The sequence below is a fragment of the Ursus maritimus genome, unplaced genomic scaffold, assembly GCF_017311325.1.
Source record: "Ursus maritimus isolate PB19 unplaced genomic scaffold, ASM1731132v1 scaffold_17, whole genome shotgun sequence".
NCBI lineage: Eukaryota > Metazoa > Chordata > Mammalia > Carnivora > Ursidae > Ursus > Ursus maritimus.
Window position 1 is genome coordinate 46,874,594 of NW_024424119.1, and position 12,601 is coordinate 46,887,194.

Sequence of the window (12,601 nt, forward strand, 5' to 3'; positions counted from 1 at the left end):
GTACTGATACTTTATCATATCTGCTCATTCTTGTTACATTTCTGTTTATACTTTTATAATTTCTTTTGTAAAAATAGATGTTTTCCTATTCTTTATCTTTTTCCAAAGGCTAAAAATTTGAAGTTATTTTCAGATCTATCTTTTGTGTTTATTTAAACCAAATTAGTTTATCTCCTTATTGGTTTTAAAGGCTTAATTTCATTGGTTAATTTTGCTCATTTATTTTAGATTTTTCATTCATAATCATATCTTGGATTATAGATCTCCCCTCCGCACACTTACCCCTTTTTGTCTAGTGGTTTTGGAGTTGCCACCATTCCAGAACCAGATATTAAAATATTGGTATTCCAATTCCTGGGTGATATTGAAGATACAGCAAAACCAATACAATTTATACTCTGAATTTTATTACCGTGTACATGTGCTACCTAATTTAAAAACCTAATATATTTTTAAGTTTGGTCACTCTCCAGTGATACATAATTCAATTAAGTAAAAACAAACAAATAATAAAAAAAACACTACATCAACCCAAAAAAATAGCAATTGATGAACTTCAAAATTTAGCAGATTGACAGAGAAGTAAAAATCAAGTGCAGAAGACTCTTCGGTCTCTGGAGAGGAAAAAGGATTAGATGCAAATTCATGATACAAAAGAAGAATGATGCATAAATGTAAGGATACGTATGTGTTCTACTCAATTGTAAAAGAAATGTTGTCACCATTTAAATAGCCCCCCTCCGACATACCCATCCACCTTATACCAATTCCCCCAAAATGTAATCCTCTGGCATCACAGCTTATTAGGGCATGACTTCTAAAGTTAACAACAGCAACGAAACCAAAATTATATAAGGTGAAAAGTGTACTTAAAATTTCTCAGGAAGGCTCCTCACTAGAGACTGATTTATCATCTACTTGTTTTCCTCTAGTGGCAGATCTGATAGCCATCTCTTTGGCTGACTGCCAGAAGAAGTGGGTGGTTTGGATTTAGAGGCCACGTTACATGAAAAAAATGTGTATCTTTGAACTTTAGAATCACACTCACTGTGGCCAAATGAGCATGCCGTGAGATCCACACAAAAACAGATCTACTAAGAAAATAACAGATTCAACTCTTTTATCACATATAGAGTAGTATTTATATTTTCTTTATTGGTTTGTTGGCCTTTACATTTAGTTGAAATAATGTAAGTTAAAAGCACGTCTGATGTGACACAAGTGTATCAAACTGATGGTGACTGTCACCATGACACAAATTTGGCAGGTGCTGTCAAGAACTGGGATTTTACCCTAGTTGCAAGCTAAAAGTTTAGCCTTATGCAGTTTCATGGATAGAAGCGGAAGACATGAAACTTCCGGGTCAGAGGCAAAGGACTGTATCCTCCACCACATTGCATGCAGCATGAACATCAACACTTTTGCATCTGTTCTGGGTTGTCTGAACACACGTGTTGTTACAGTAAAGGAACTCTGAGCTTAGGGAAACCAAATCTTTCATAGTGGAGAGTAAGCATTTCTGTCCTTTGCTCTGGAGGAAAACTCTCTCTATCTTCAAAGGCTGTTTGCTAAACAAACATCCTTGAAAAAATAGTCTGGGCAAACGACATTCAGTGCCTCTGCTCACAAGACACAGAAGAGACCCATGGAGGGTTGTCTTCCCACAGGGGCAAGATTTCATTGTGTTGTATTACATTTGGTAAGTGAGTGAGTGGCATGCTAGAGATGAACGAATATGGTTTTGAGAAGCACAATGACTTTAGCTCCATTTCTAGCAAACATTTTATTAGCTATGTGATCTTAGTCAAATTACTTAAGTTCTCTGAGCCTCAACTACATAATGGAATAATAAATGTATCCCAATGGAATTGTTGTTCAGATCAGCTGAGAAAGTATAGCTGAAAGTGTCAGGCACAGTATCTGGAATATCGTAAGCATTCAACAAATGCTCACTCCTTCTATCCTTCCCTCATTCACTGATGCCTTCATACATGTGACTCAGGTGCCAGATCCTTACACCCCCTCCCCGAAATTGGGAGCAACTTCTTGGGTTCCTACCTGTGTTAGTTAGGATACATGGGTTCAGATGCTGTAACTAAGAGACCCAAAAATGATAGAGGCTTTCACAAGTTAGAGGTTTACTGCTCACAGAGAAGTCTGGGTAGGTAGTCAAGGGCTGATCCGGCAGCTTGAAGGTGGCGAATTTTAAGATCTCCCTTGGTTGTTGCACTGCTACCCAAAAAAACACAACTTCCATGTCATGGTTCAAAATATTTACTTCAGCTGCCACCATCATGTCCCATTCCAGCCAGCAGAAGGGAGGAAAAGAAGTGGATAGTAAGGGCCTTCCCTTTAATGTATGACCCAGAAGTTGTACTCATCCCTCCTCCTCACCTCCCATTGGTGAGTCAGGTGGCCGCACCTAGCTGCAAGGGATGCTGGGGAATTTAGTCTTTATTCTGGGCGGGATTATTATTAATAGAGGGAGAAAGGAACAGATGCTGAGAAACAACTAGCCATTTCTGCCACACCACCCTTTGCTTAAGATGGGGCAGGCATTAGAGCTCGAAGGCCTAGGGAAGTTGGAGTTACACTCAGAAGTCACCAAGGTAAAGATTGGAGTCGGTAGCAGACCATCAAATTTTCCCACCAGTGTAATTCCCTCAGGATGCCCCTTTTGGGCTCTCCAAGGGACTCTGAGTAAATGGCATCCCATTTGCTTTGCCTGCATTCTGAACAAGTTGGGACATAAAACGAAAAGGAACAGAGAGGAGCCAGTACAGATCACCTTTACTAGTGATAATAAACCAGGTTGGAGAAGAAGCGTTCAGGACTGGTAGCTGAAGGGCATCACTAATAGTGAATCCCAGAACCAGGCTGCAAGGACCAGGACAGCCCCCACTGCTAACAGGGGGCAGAGCCCCAGGAGCAGCTCCCTCCCAGGGAAAAGGACAGTGCTGAGTTGAGCACAACCAGGTGTTCTCAAATTTACCAAACAGAGCAGTTCCTCATCTACCCAGGAACAGATAAAGCAGGGAGAGAAAGCAGGAAATGTGCTTAGAAAAAACCCTTCCCCATTGAAACTCAGACTGGAGAAAAAGGGGTTCCTCTCTACCATCCACGGTGAACACAGAGCAAGGCTTAGAAATAGTGGAGGAAGCAACGGTAACACAGCTGACAAATACAAGAAGGACCCACACTGACAGGTCGGAAATTATCCAACACTGTAATTGGATTTGAGCCCCAGCAAGGCCTCCTAGGAGCTGTGTGTCTTTGGGTAGGTTCCGTAAAGTCTCTAATTCTTCATTTCCTTGCCTCCAAAAGGAGGAAATAGGAGTGTCTAATTCCTCTGGTAGTTGTGAAGAGAAAATGAGGGAAAACATGCAAAGCTCTTTGCCAAGTGCCTGGTAGCGTAGAAGCCCACGGGAAACAGTAGCTGCCATTATTATTTCTGAGGGCCAATGAATAGCTCCTGGAGCAGTTTTTCCACGTACACTGGGAAAGATAAGAAAACAACAACAACAACAACAAAAAAACAAAATAAAACACCTTTATCAGCTCTCATGGCATTCAACTGAGATCAGAAGGGTTTCTGCCAAATAATAAAAATAATTGGGAGAAAGAAGAGGGGAAGAATGGGAACCCAGCACCTGCAGGCTCAACTGGTCAGAAAGACTGACTGGAGTAGGGCCCAGGGCAAACTGGGTTGGGCCTTCCCTTTCCCACACCTGCTGTGCCACCCCAAACACACACATTTTAGGAAGGGGTGGAGGGGGGATAGAGCCCACCTATTTGAACCTCCCTGGCATACTCTGAGGTCCAAGTAGGTGGGCTCTATCCCCTGTCAATCCCCTCCTTAAGTACCCCTTCCCCCCAAAAAAACTCACATAGCAGTTAATTTTTTGAAGGTTTTTATGAATGGTACTTGTGTTTAAAACTTTAAAATCTGCTGGATACGGGAATCTGAGGTCTTGGAAGTTCTGTGTTTTGTTACTGAGAAAGCTGTGAGATCCATTCAGGAGTGATGACACATCACAGTTAACAAGGCATTCACTCATCAGTGACTAATGATTGAACTTGGACTTGAGCTCCTCTCTTCTCCCATCCATTGGAGCCCCTCAGGGCCTTCTTCCTGTTTTTTTCTGCTCAGACTCTTACATTGGCAGACCAGGAAGTGTCTGTGGACACCTTTTTAGTCAAGCCTCCATTATGCAGAAGAGAAAACAGAGATCTGAGATGTTAACAGTCACTCAGCAAGCGGGTTCAGACCTGGGACTAGAAACCAGACTTTGGATTCCTAATCTATTGCTTTGCCAAGACTTAGATCCTAACTCCACAGCCTATTAGCTCTCAGACTTAGGCAAGCTTCTTCATCTGTCTGGGCCTTGGTTTCCTCAGTAAAGTAGGAATGGTAGCCCCTAGTTGATTGGATTGTTGTGAAGGTTAGAAATCTATCTTAAATCCCTCTCCACCATAACCCCCCCCCCCATTCCCACCCCTCTTGGGTGGCCAGAGTGTCAGGTGGCTCCTGGAGGATGTCCCTGCAGACTTCAAGCCGAATTCTGGGCACTGCCTCTGATTTCACTGGGGGGAGAGGGGCTATCCCCTTCCTTGTCACGCCTCAGTATAGGTGAGGATTTAGTTATTTTAGAATGCCCAGAACAGAGTATCTTTGACACAAGTGAAACTTCTGAGAGCAGATAGACATCATTTTAATGAATTACTATGCTTAAAAGTCTTTATCTCTCATTCTTCGGTCTTGTCCAAGATTCTTTTTCCATCCAGATATTGGAAAGAAGGCAGAGAAAAGGGCGTGTGAGGGAAGAGCTCTTTCTTGCCTTCATATGTATTCTGCGTTTTACAGGTTTAATGTCCGACCTCCATCACCCTGAGCTAAGGAAGAAAGGTACCATTTCTGTTGGATTACTGTTTATACCTGATACAAGTATGTACAAGAGGTAAAAACAGAAACAACAAATAATCTGCTTCATCAATAAATGAACACAGGGCCGCTGGGCTTCAGTAAGTGATGGATGCCTTCAAACAGTCTCTGTTTTAGGACAATAGCTGGGGTCACTGGTTTTCAAATCTCTTGGGACAACTACTACGATTCCTGCGTCTATTCTGGTATCAAAATGAAAAAGCTGGCAGACCAGAGCATTTCGGACGAGCTCCACAAGAGGGTGTAACAGGCCCACACCAGGCCAGCTCCCCAGTCAGAGCGCAGGGCTTTGGACATGGGTCCCAGTTGTGTTGCTCACACGGATCTGGTCTGGCAGTGGTATGTCCTCTGTCTCTGTTTTAGGTCCTCTCTTTTCCGAACTTAGGAAGAAGTGGAGAAGTTTTTGGAGTCAGGCGTACTTGGATTAAAATCCTGGCTCTGTCATTTGCTGAGGCATTGGCAAATGAGTTAGCATCCTGAGCTGTTGTATTAATGATTGGTAACTTCTTCCCAAGGCTGGGGAATCACAGAAGTATAGACTCTTGGTGCAAGAAGGGATCTTCAAGATTGGCCAGTAGAATCCCCACATTTCACAGATGGGAAACAGAAGCCCAGGCTAGACCAGAACCCAAGTCTCTGAGCCCTTGAGCCTGTGCTCTCTCTGCTACACCCAACTGTCCCCTTCAGATACACGCAAAACATAAAAGCATTCATCAGCAAACAGATGAATGAAAGATAACCAGCAAGTCCGTGCCTTTATAGAGCAAGGGCTGTGGATCCAGACAGAAACACGGAGTGCCGTATCATCATCCAGCTCCAACAGTGACTAACTTGAGCAAGTTACTTGATCTGTGGTGCCTCACTTTCCTCATCTCAGCAGGGGAGAGGGGAAATAATTGGAGTTATTAATGGTACCTATCTCGAAGGGTATCGTGAGGATTCAGTGAACTCACACATAAAGGGCTCAGCTCAGTGCCTGGCACCTAGTAGGCAATGACGTGATGTTAGTTCTTATCACCTAAGCCGTGTAACCTTTCCAAGCCTCGGTGTTGTCATCTGTAGAGTGGGTATTTTATATAATGTTGTGGGGAGGATTAAATGGCACAACATATAAAAGACCTCAGCAGGGTGCCTGGGTGGCTCAGTCGGTTAAGCATCTGCCTTAGGCTTAGGTCATGATCCCAGGGTCCTAGCATCGAGCCCCGCATTGGGCTCCCTGATAGGTGGGGAGCCTGCTTCTCCCTCTCCCACTGCCCCTCCCCACTCTCTCATGCTCGCTCTCGTGCGCACTCTCACTCAAATAAAAAAAATCTTAAAAAAAAAAAGCAAGCCTTCAGCATAGGACCTGACTCATGGTAATGACATAAAATATAATCTATAATATGTAGTAAATTACTCTGTCCCCTTCCACAAAGTAGAGAATGGCCATTTCTAAGAACAGAGCTTTTCACCCTCCCCCCCATTGCTAGTGCATTAGTTGAGACCTCATCTTCTCTCTCCTGAACTATTGCTACAGAGTCTACACCTTAGGAAGAATGGGTGACGCCACCTCGGAGGGGACTCCAGCCAATTGTTGCTGGGAGGGCATACACGTTCCTCATTGTGTGTTTCCTACAGCTACTCTCACGAACTACCACACACTGAGGAGTTTAAACCAACAGAAATGTGTTCTCCCACAGTTCTGGGAGTTAGGAATATGAAATCAAGATGCTGGCAGGGCACTGCACCCTCTGAGAGTACGCTGAGTCCTTCCGTGCCTCTTCTAGCTTCTGGTGGTGGCCATCAATCCTTGCAGTTCCTTGGCTTGAAGCTGCACCGTTCCAATCTCTGCCTCTGTCATCAGCCACATGGCATTCTCCCTCTAGTGTATGCATGTCCCTTTTTCTCTTCTTATAAGGACACAGTTCATATTGGATTAAGAGCCTCTCCTTCTCTAGCATGACCTCATCTTAATTGCATCTGCAAAAGCTCTATTTCCAAATTAGGTCAAATTCACAGGTAACCAAAGGTTAGGACTTCAACATGCCCTGTGTGTGAACACAGTTCAACCCACAACACTTATTATAAGATTTTCAAAAAATGTGAAATGTTATGAGCTCTTCCAACTTATTAATATCTATAATTTACATATAAATATATTAACATAAGTGACTTTATTTCATTCGTTCATACAATCAATGTACTATTTATTGTTATAAATATATACATTCAAATTCTATTAATAAATTACTAATTGAATTATTCAAATTAATTATTTATAATTCGTTGACTGTTAGAACAGTTCATTTAAAAAAAAAAAACCTAGATGAGTCAAACAAAACATTTCTGTGGACCTGAAAGGTGCTCGGACTATCACTTTTCAACCCCTGGCTCATGGACTGTCAGGGTGGTCTTCCTACAAAACAAATATGTTGATGTTACTCCCTCTGTGATGGCCATGGGGAAATGGCCCCTTCCAAACAACGCTTCCAGCTACCTCTCCCCAGTCTTCTTGGGAAGCGTGTGCTCAGGTGTAGCTCCCCTGTCTTAACCTGACCCAGAACAGACCTTCACTGCCAGGCCTTTGCTTGTGTCTTTTCCTCCAGAAACAGTCCCCATCTTTCCCACTCCCCACCCGCAACAACCCACCCCCGAGTTCTCTCTGCTACTCATCATTCAAGGCCCAGCTTAAAAGCCACTTCCTCTATGAAACCTGCAGGCCCAGTAGTGTCCTCCCACCCTGGGGTTCTGTGGTACCTTACTTCTGCATTTGTAGCACCTTCCCCAGTTTTCCTGGTATCGTAGTGAGGTTGTACTATTAACTGCTTCTCCCATGAGGCTAGGAGCTCCTGGAAGTCAGGAACTTACCCTGGTCATTGTATTCGTTTGCTGGGGCTATGATAAAGATTTTTTGCTTGAGCAAACTTTAGTCATCCTCCTGAACCTTCTTCTAGACCCATCTGTGCATTTCTTTATAAAATCCAGTTTTAGCAAGAACCCTGCTAAGTCATTTTAGCAAGAACCCCCAACTCTAGAAACCTGATCACCCTCATTATCTGTTCAGGTTCCTCATCCTCCACCATCCATCAAGTGATTTCCAAATACCAGGCTTGTCTTCAGTAAAAATCCTATTAGATCAATTTAGCCAGTCCCCCCCCCCCCCCCCCCCCCGATGTTTCCTCTTAGTAATTTTCCATCTCCTGACCCCACACTACTCCCTGGCTACAAATTCCTAGTGACCCATGCAATGCTTGGAGTTGAGCCCATCTCTCTGCCCCACCGTAAAATCCCATCACAGCCCCTATACCTAATGCTATCATCCAGAATAAAGCCTGCCTTACCATCATGAGCAAGTGTTATTGAATATTTTTTTTCATTAGCAGCTGCCATAACACATATCACAAACTGAGTGGATTAAACAACAGAAATTTATTTTCTCACAATTCTGGAGGCTGGAAGTCTGAGATCAAGGTGTCAGGGGGTTGGTTTCTTCTGAGGCCTCTCTCCTTGGCTTGTAGATGGCTGTCTTCTCCCTGTGTGTTCACATGTTCTTCCCTGTGTGTGTCTCTGTGTCCCAGATATCCTCTGCCTGTAAGAACACTAGTCATGTTGGATTAGAGCCCTTCCCAATGGCCTCATTTTAGCTTAATTACCTCTTAAACACCTTATCTCCAAATGCAGCCACATTCTGAGGTACTGAGGTTAGGACTTTCAACATATGAATTGGGACTGGAACACAATTCAGCCCATGACTACCATTTAAAAAAAAATTTTAATAACCCAAATAATATAGAAATGTATTATTATTATTATTATTATTATCATCATCATCATTACTACTACTACCTCAAACAATACAGGTAAAGCTAAAGTCCCCTTTTCCCTACCTGACTCCCCCAATGGTTAACACTGCTACCAGATCCGTTTCTGAGCCTTTGTATATGTGGGTGCACATACACGAAGATCCAGCTTCACCGTTTTTTTTTTTTTTTACATAAATAAGATCATATTGTCCACTTTGTTTTGCAAATCCTCTTCTTCTTCTCCTTCTCCCCTTCTCCTTCTCCTTCTTCTATGTGTGTATCTATCCCATCACTGCCCTGACCCAGGGCTTAAGCGTGTTCAGAACATTTGTTGAAACAGCGAAAAGAACGAAGGCATGGAGCGTGGGTCTGCTATGAATTTTCTGGCAGTCGCCTGATATTATAGAGTCTCATTTCCCTTGTATGTAAAGTGGAGGACAGTAATCATAATACTCATCTCTTCATTGTCTGGCATTTCGCAGTTATCCTTCACTCTAATACTCAACCAGTACTGTCCGAATGTCCATCCCACATGACCCCTGGAAGTCCAATATCCTTATTCAAATAAATGTCACTTCCCTGACATTTCCAAGAATCCAGGGAGCACTTCCATCTCCCACTAATCCATCCTGGGGGGTAGCTCATGTCTGCAGACCCAGTGGCTCTTCTGCTGCTCTTCTCTCTGCTCTTCTTTGCTCAAGCAAAGACCCAGACTACTAACTCAGTGCCCCAAAGCACTCCTAACCCTAGCTTAAGGAATTTTACCAATGCCTTCCTGATAGCACCATTATCATCCTCATCATCATCACCATTATCACCTCTCAGAGAAGCCTCTGGATTCATTTCTGCCAACACATCCCTTTTGCAGGTGAGGAATTGGGGGTTCAGAGAGGTGGAGGCACTTTCCCAAGGTCACTCAGCTAGTTGGTGGGAGAGCAGGGTCCTGTCCACAGCATTTTCTAAAGTGTGGCTAGTATACTGGAGGAGCCACACGTCCCTGAGGCTGTTTTACACAAAGGCATTAAGTAACTGAACCACACATGATCTCAGGGTGGTGGGATCCAGCCCCACATCAGGCTCCGTGCTCAGCGGGGACTCTGCTGGAGAGTCTCTCTCCCTCTCTCTCTGCCCCTGCCCCCTGCGTGCTCATTCTCTTTCTCTTTCTCTCTCTCTCAAGTAAGTAAATCTTTGAAAAAAAGTAACAACCATATTGTAAGGTAGTTACTCTATTTTCCGTTATCTTCTGTTCCTTCTGGTTAAATTCAGGAAGGCCTCTCATAGTAACTGATTTCCTTGTAAAACTTCTCCAACATGTGCCAATTTCCCTTTCTAACCAAGAGAAAGCAGGCAACAGTATCTAGCTAGAATTTAATCACACTGTTTTGTTTTCCTTGTATTTATTTTTATGGAAATGATGATTTCCCATTGATGTTGCCATATTAATGTCCTTGTTATTAAAAGTGAATAGACTTACAGAAAAGTATTAAGTAAATAGTAGTAGGTAGTAGGTAGTTCATTGAAATGGGGAAATTGTGCATTTTGGGGCTCAAGGCTGGGGAACACTGTGCATAATAATGAGGGACTTAAGACTGGATGCCAGAATCCACTGCCTGGCCTGGTCTTCTGGGTCCTGGGGGAGGGGGTGGCGCCTCTCTCCCCAGTTCCTGGCAGGGAGCATGAAGAGAGGCCCCTCAAGCCAGTCCAGTTTCAGCCCTAAGAAAAGCCAGTTGACATCACAATACTCCAGACCCACCAGGAACTCAGCCTTTCCTTTATGCTTGCCTTATTATCCTAAAGGGCTCCATTTCAAGGGGGATCTCCATCTCTCTTCACATAACAAAAGTCTCCTAACACTATTTTTCCGTCAAACAAAAAATGCAGCCAGTGTTTCCCTCAACTGCAATTAAAATGGCAGGCAGCTTTGGAATGGCAATTTATTAAAGGTCTGTAAAGCCTTAGGTCACAAGAGTAGGCTCCCTTGCCTTTAATAAAGACTCTTCCTAAAGGCCAGCCCTTGCCTGACCTTGGCGCTGGTTTGTTCTGTTCAACAGGCCTACTTCTCATGGGCAAGTCTTCTTGGCTTGGCACTGGAGGCCCTTCACCATCAGTCCAGTCTGGTGAGATAGAAGCTCCTTGGGCCAGGACTTGGGATTCTGGGGTTCTAGTGCTAGAATGATCCCTAATTTGCTCTGTGACCTCTGCTCTTCCCCTCCCCTCCCCAGGCTTGTTTTCTCATCAGTAATAAGAAAGGATCAGAGTCTCTTCCAGGGCTGATTTTCAGTTGGCTGTGGCTTGAGGCTGAGTTAATTGACCAGCTCAAGATCAGAGAGGCTGAAAGAGCCAGCACTGAGGTCCAAGCCTCAGACTTGTCCACCCCCAGGCCAGCCACCGAGAAGACTTGGAGACTTTGCCACTTCAGATTGTTTTGGGCCTGAGTGCCCCATCTCAGGAAAAATAGGTCTGCTGGGAACTAAGCTGGCCTCCCCGCTTGCCAAGGGGTTTCCTTACCTAAATAACCAACCACAAAGCCCTACAGGGTGAGGAAGCTGTTCACACTTGACCCCTTATAACTCTGCTCCCATCTTAAATGACTGGTTCCAGCAGGAGAATTTTCTGGTTTGTCTTTTAAAAAGGAGAAAATTTTTTTTTAACATGCCGTAAAACATGTTCTGCATGAAAATGTTTGGAGAGTATAGAAATGTATAAAGAAGAGACTCAGAGTCAACTGAAATATTATTTACCTACCCCTGCCCGAGACATTCTTTTTTTTTTTTTTAAGATTTTATTTTTAAGTAACCTCTACATCCAACATGGGGCTCAAACTCACAACCCCAAGATCAAGAGTTGTATGCTCCATCTACTGAGGCAGCCCGGTGCCCCCCTCCCTGAGATATTCTTCATAAACATTTTTGTGTTCATCCTTCTAAGCTTTCTCTAAAAATATAAAGACATGTATCTTTATAATGAGGAGAGGATCAAACTAGAAATACTGTTACAGTTTTTTAAAAGGCAACGTTACCTTTCTCATACAAATATAAAATGAGCACTTGTCAAAGATTGCATTTAACTCAATAATTAATGAAAGAACCAGTAATAAATTAAGACCAGTTCAAAGGAGAATCAGATATATCTAGATCTAGATCTATATATAAATTTGCTAATAGATGCAAAGTTGGTTGTTATTTTTAGGGCAATAAAGTGGTGTTTGGAATTATCTCTTAAATTGTACATTTACAGGACAAGATCAATTTGTGTTTCTGTGGGCAGAATAATTTGTATTACCAAGAATAACTTGTATTACCATCACTTTTCTGTAACTTACAGGGTTGTGAAATAGTCTGGTCAAAGACAGTGAAAGACTCAGACCCCTGCAGTCAGATAACCCCTAAAGATAGCACCCAGCATATCACTGAAACAACACTCAATAAACTTTCAAAATTTTCACTCAAACATATATTATGGTTATAATAGCTCATATTTTGGCGGGGGGGGGCTCACTATGTGCCAGACACTGTTGTAAGTACTGTATAGTATTATCTCATTTAACCCTCACAACAAGACTGAGGTAGACTCTATTGTCACTCCATTTTTACTAATGAGAAAACTCAGAAACAGAGAGGTTAAGTAATTTGGACAATGTCACACAGCTAGGAAGTGGGGAAGCCAGAATTCAAACCCCTGTTAAAGAACAAAATTTCAACCAAGTAAATTTTAAAGATCTAATTAGCTTTATGAATCGATTCATGAATCAGGCAGCTTCGCATCTAGCAAGTAGAGGGGAGCTCCAACGGGCTACAGAAAGGGAAAGGTTTTTAAAGGCAGGGCAAGGAAATCATAAACAGAAGAATGGATTATTTTGGGTGAGGTCACCTTCCTT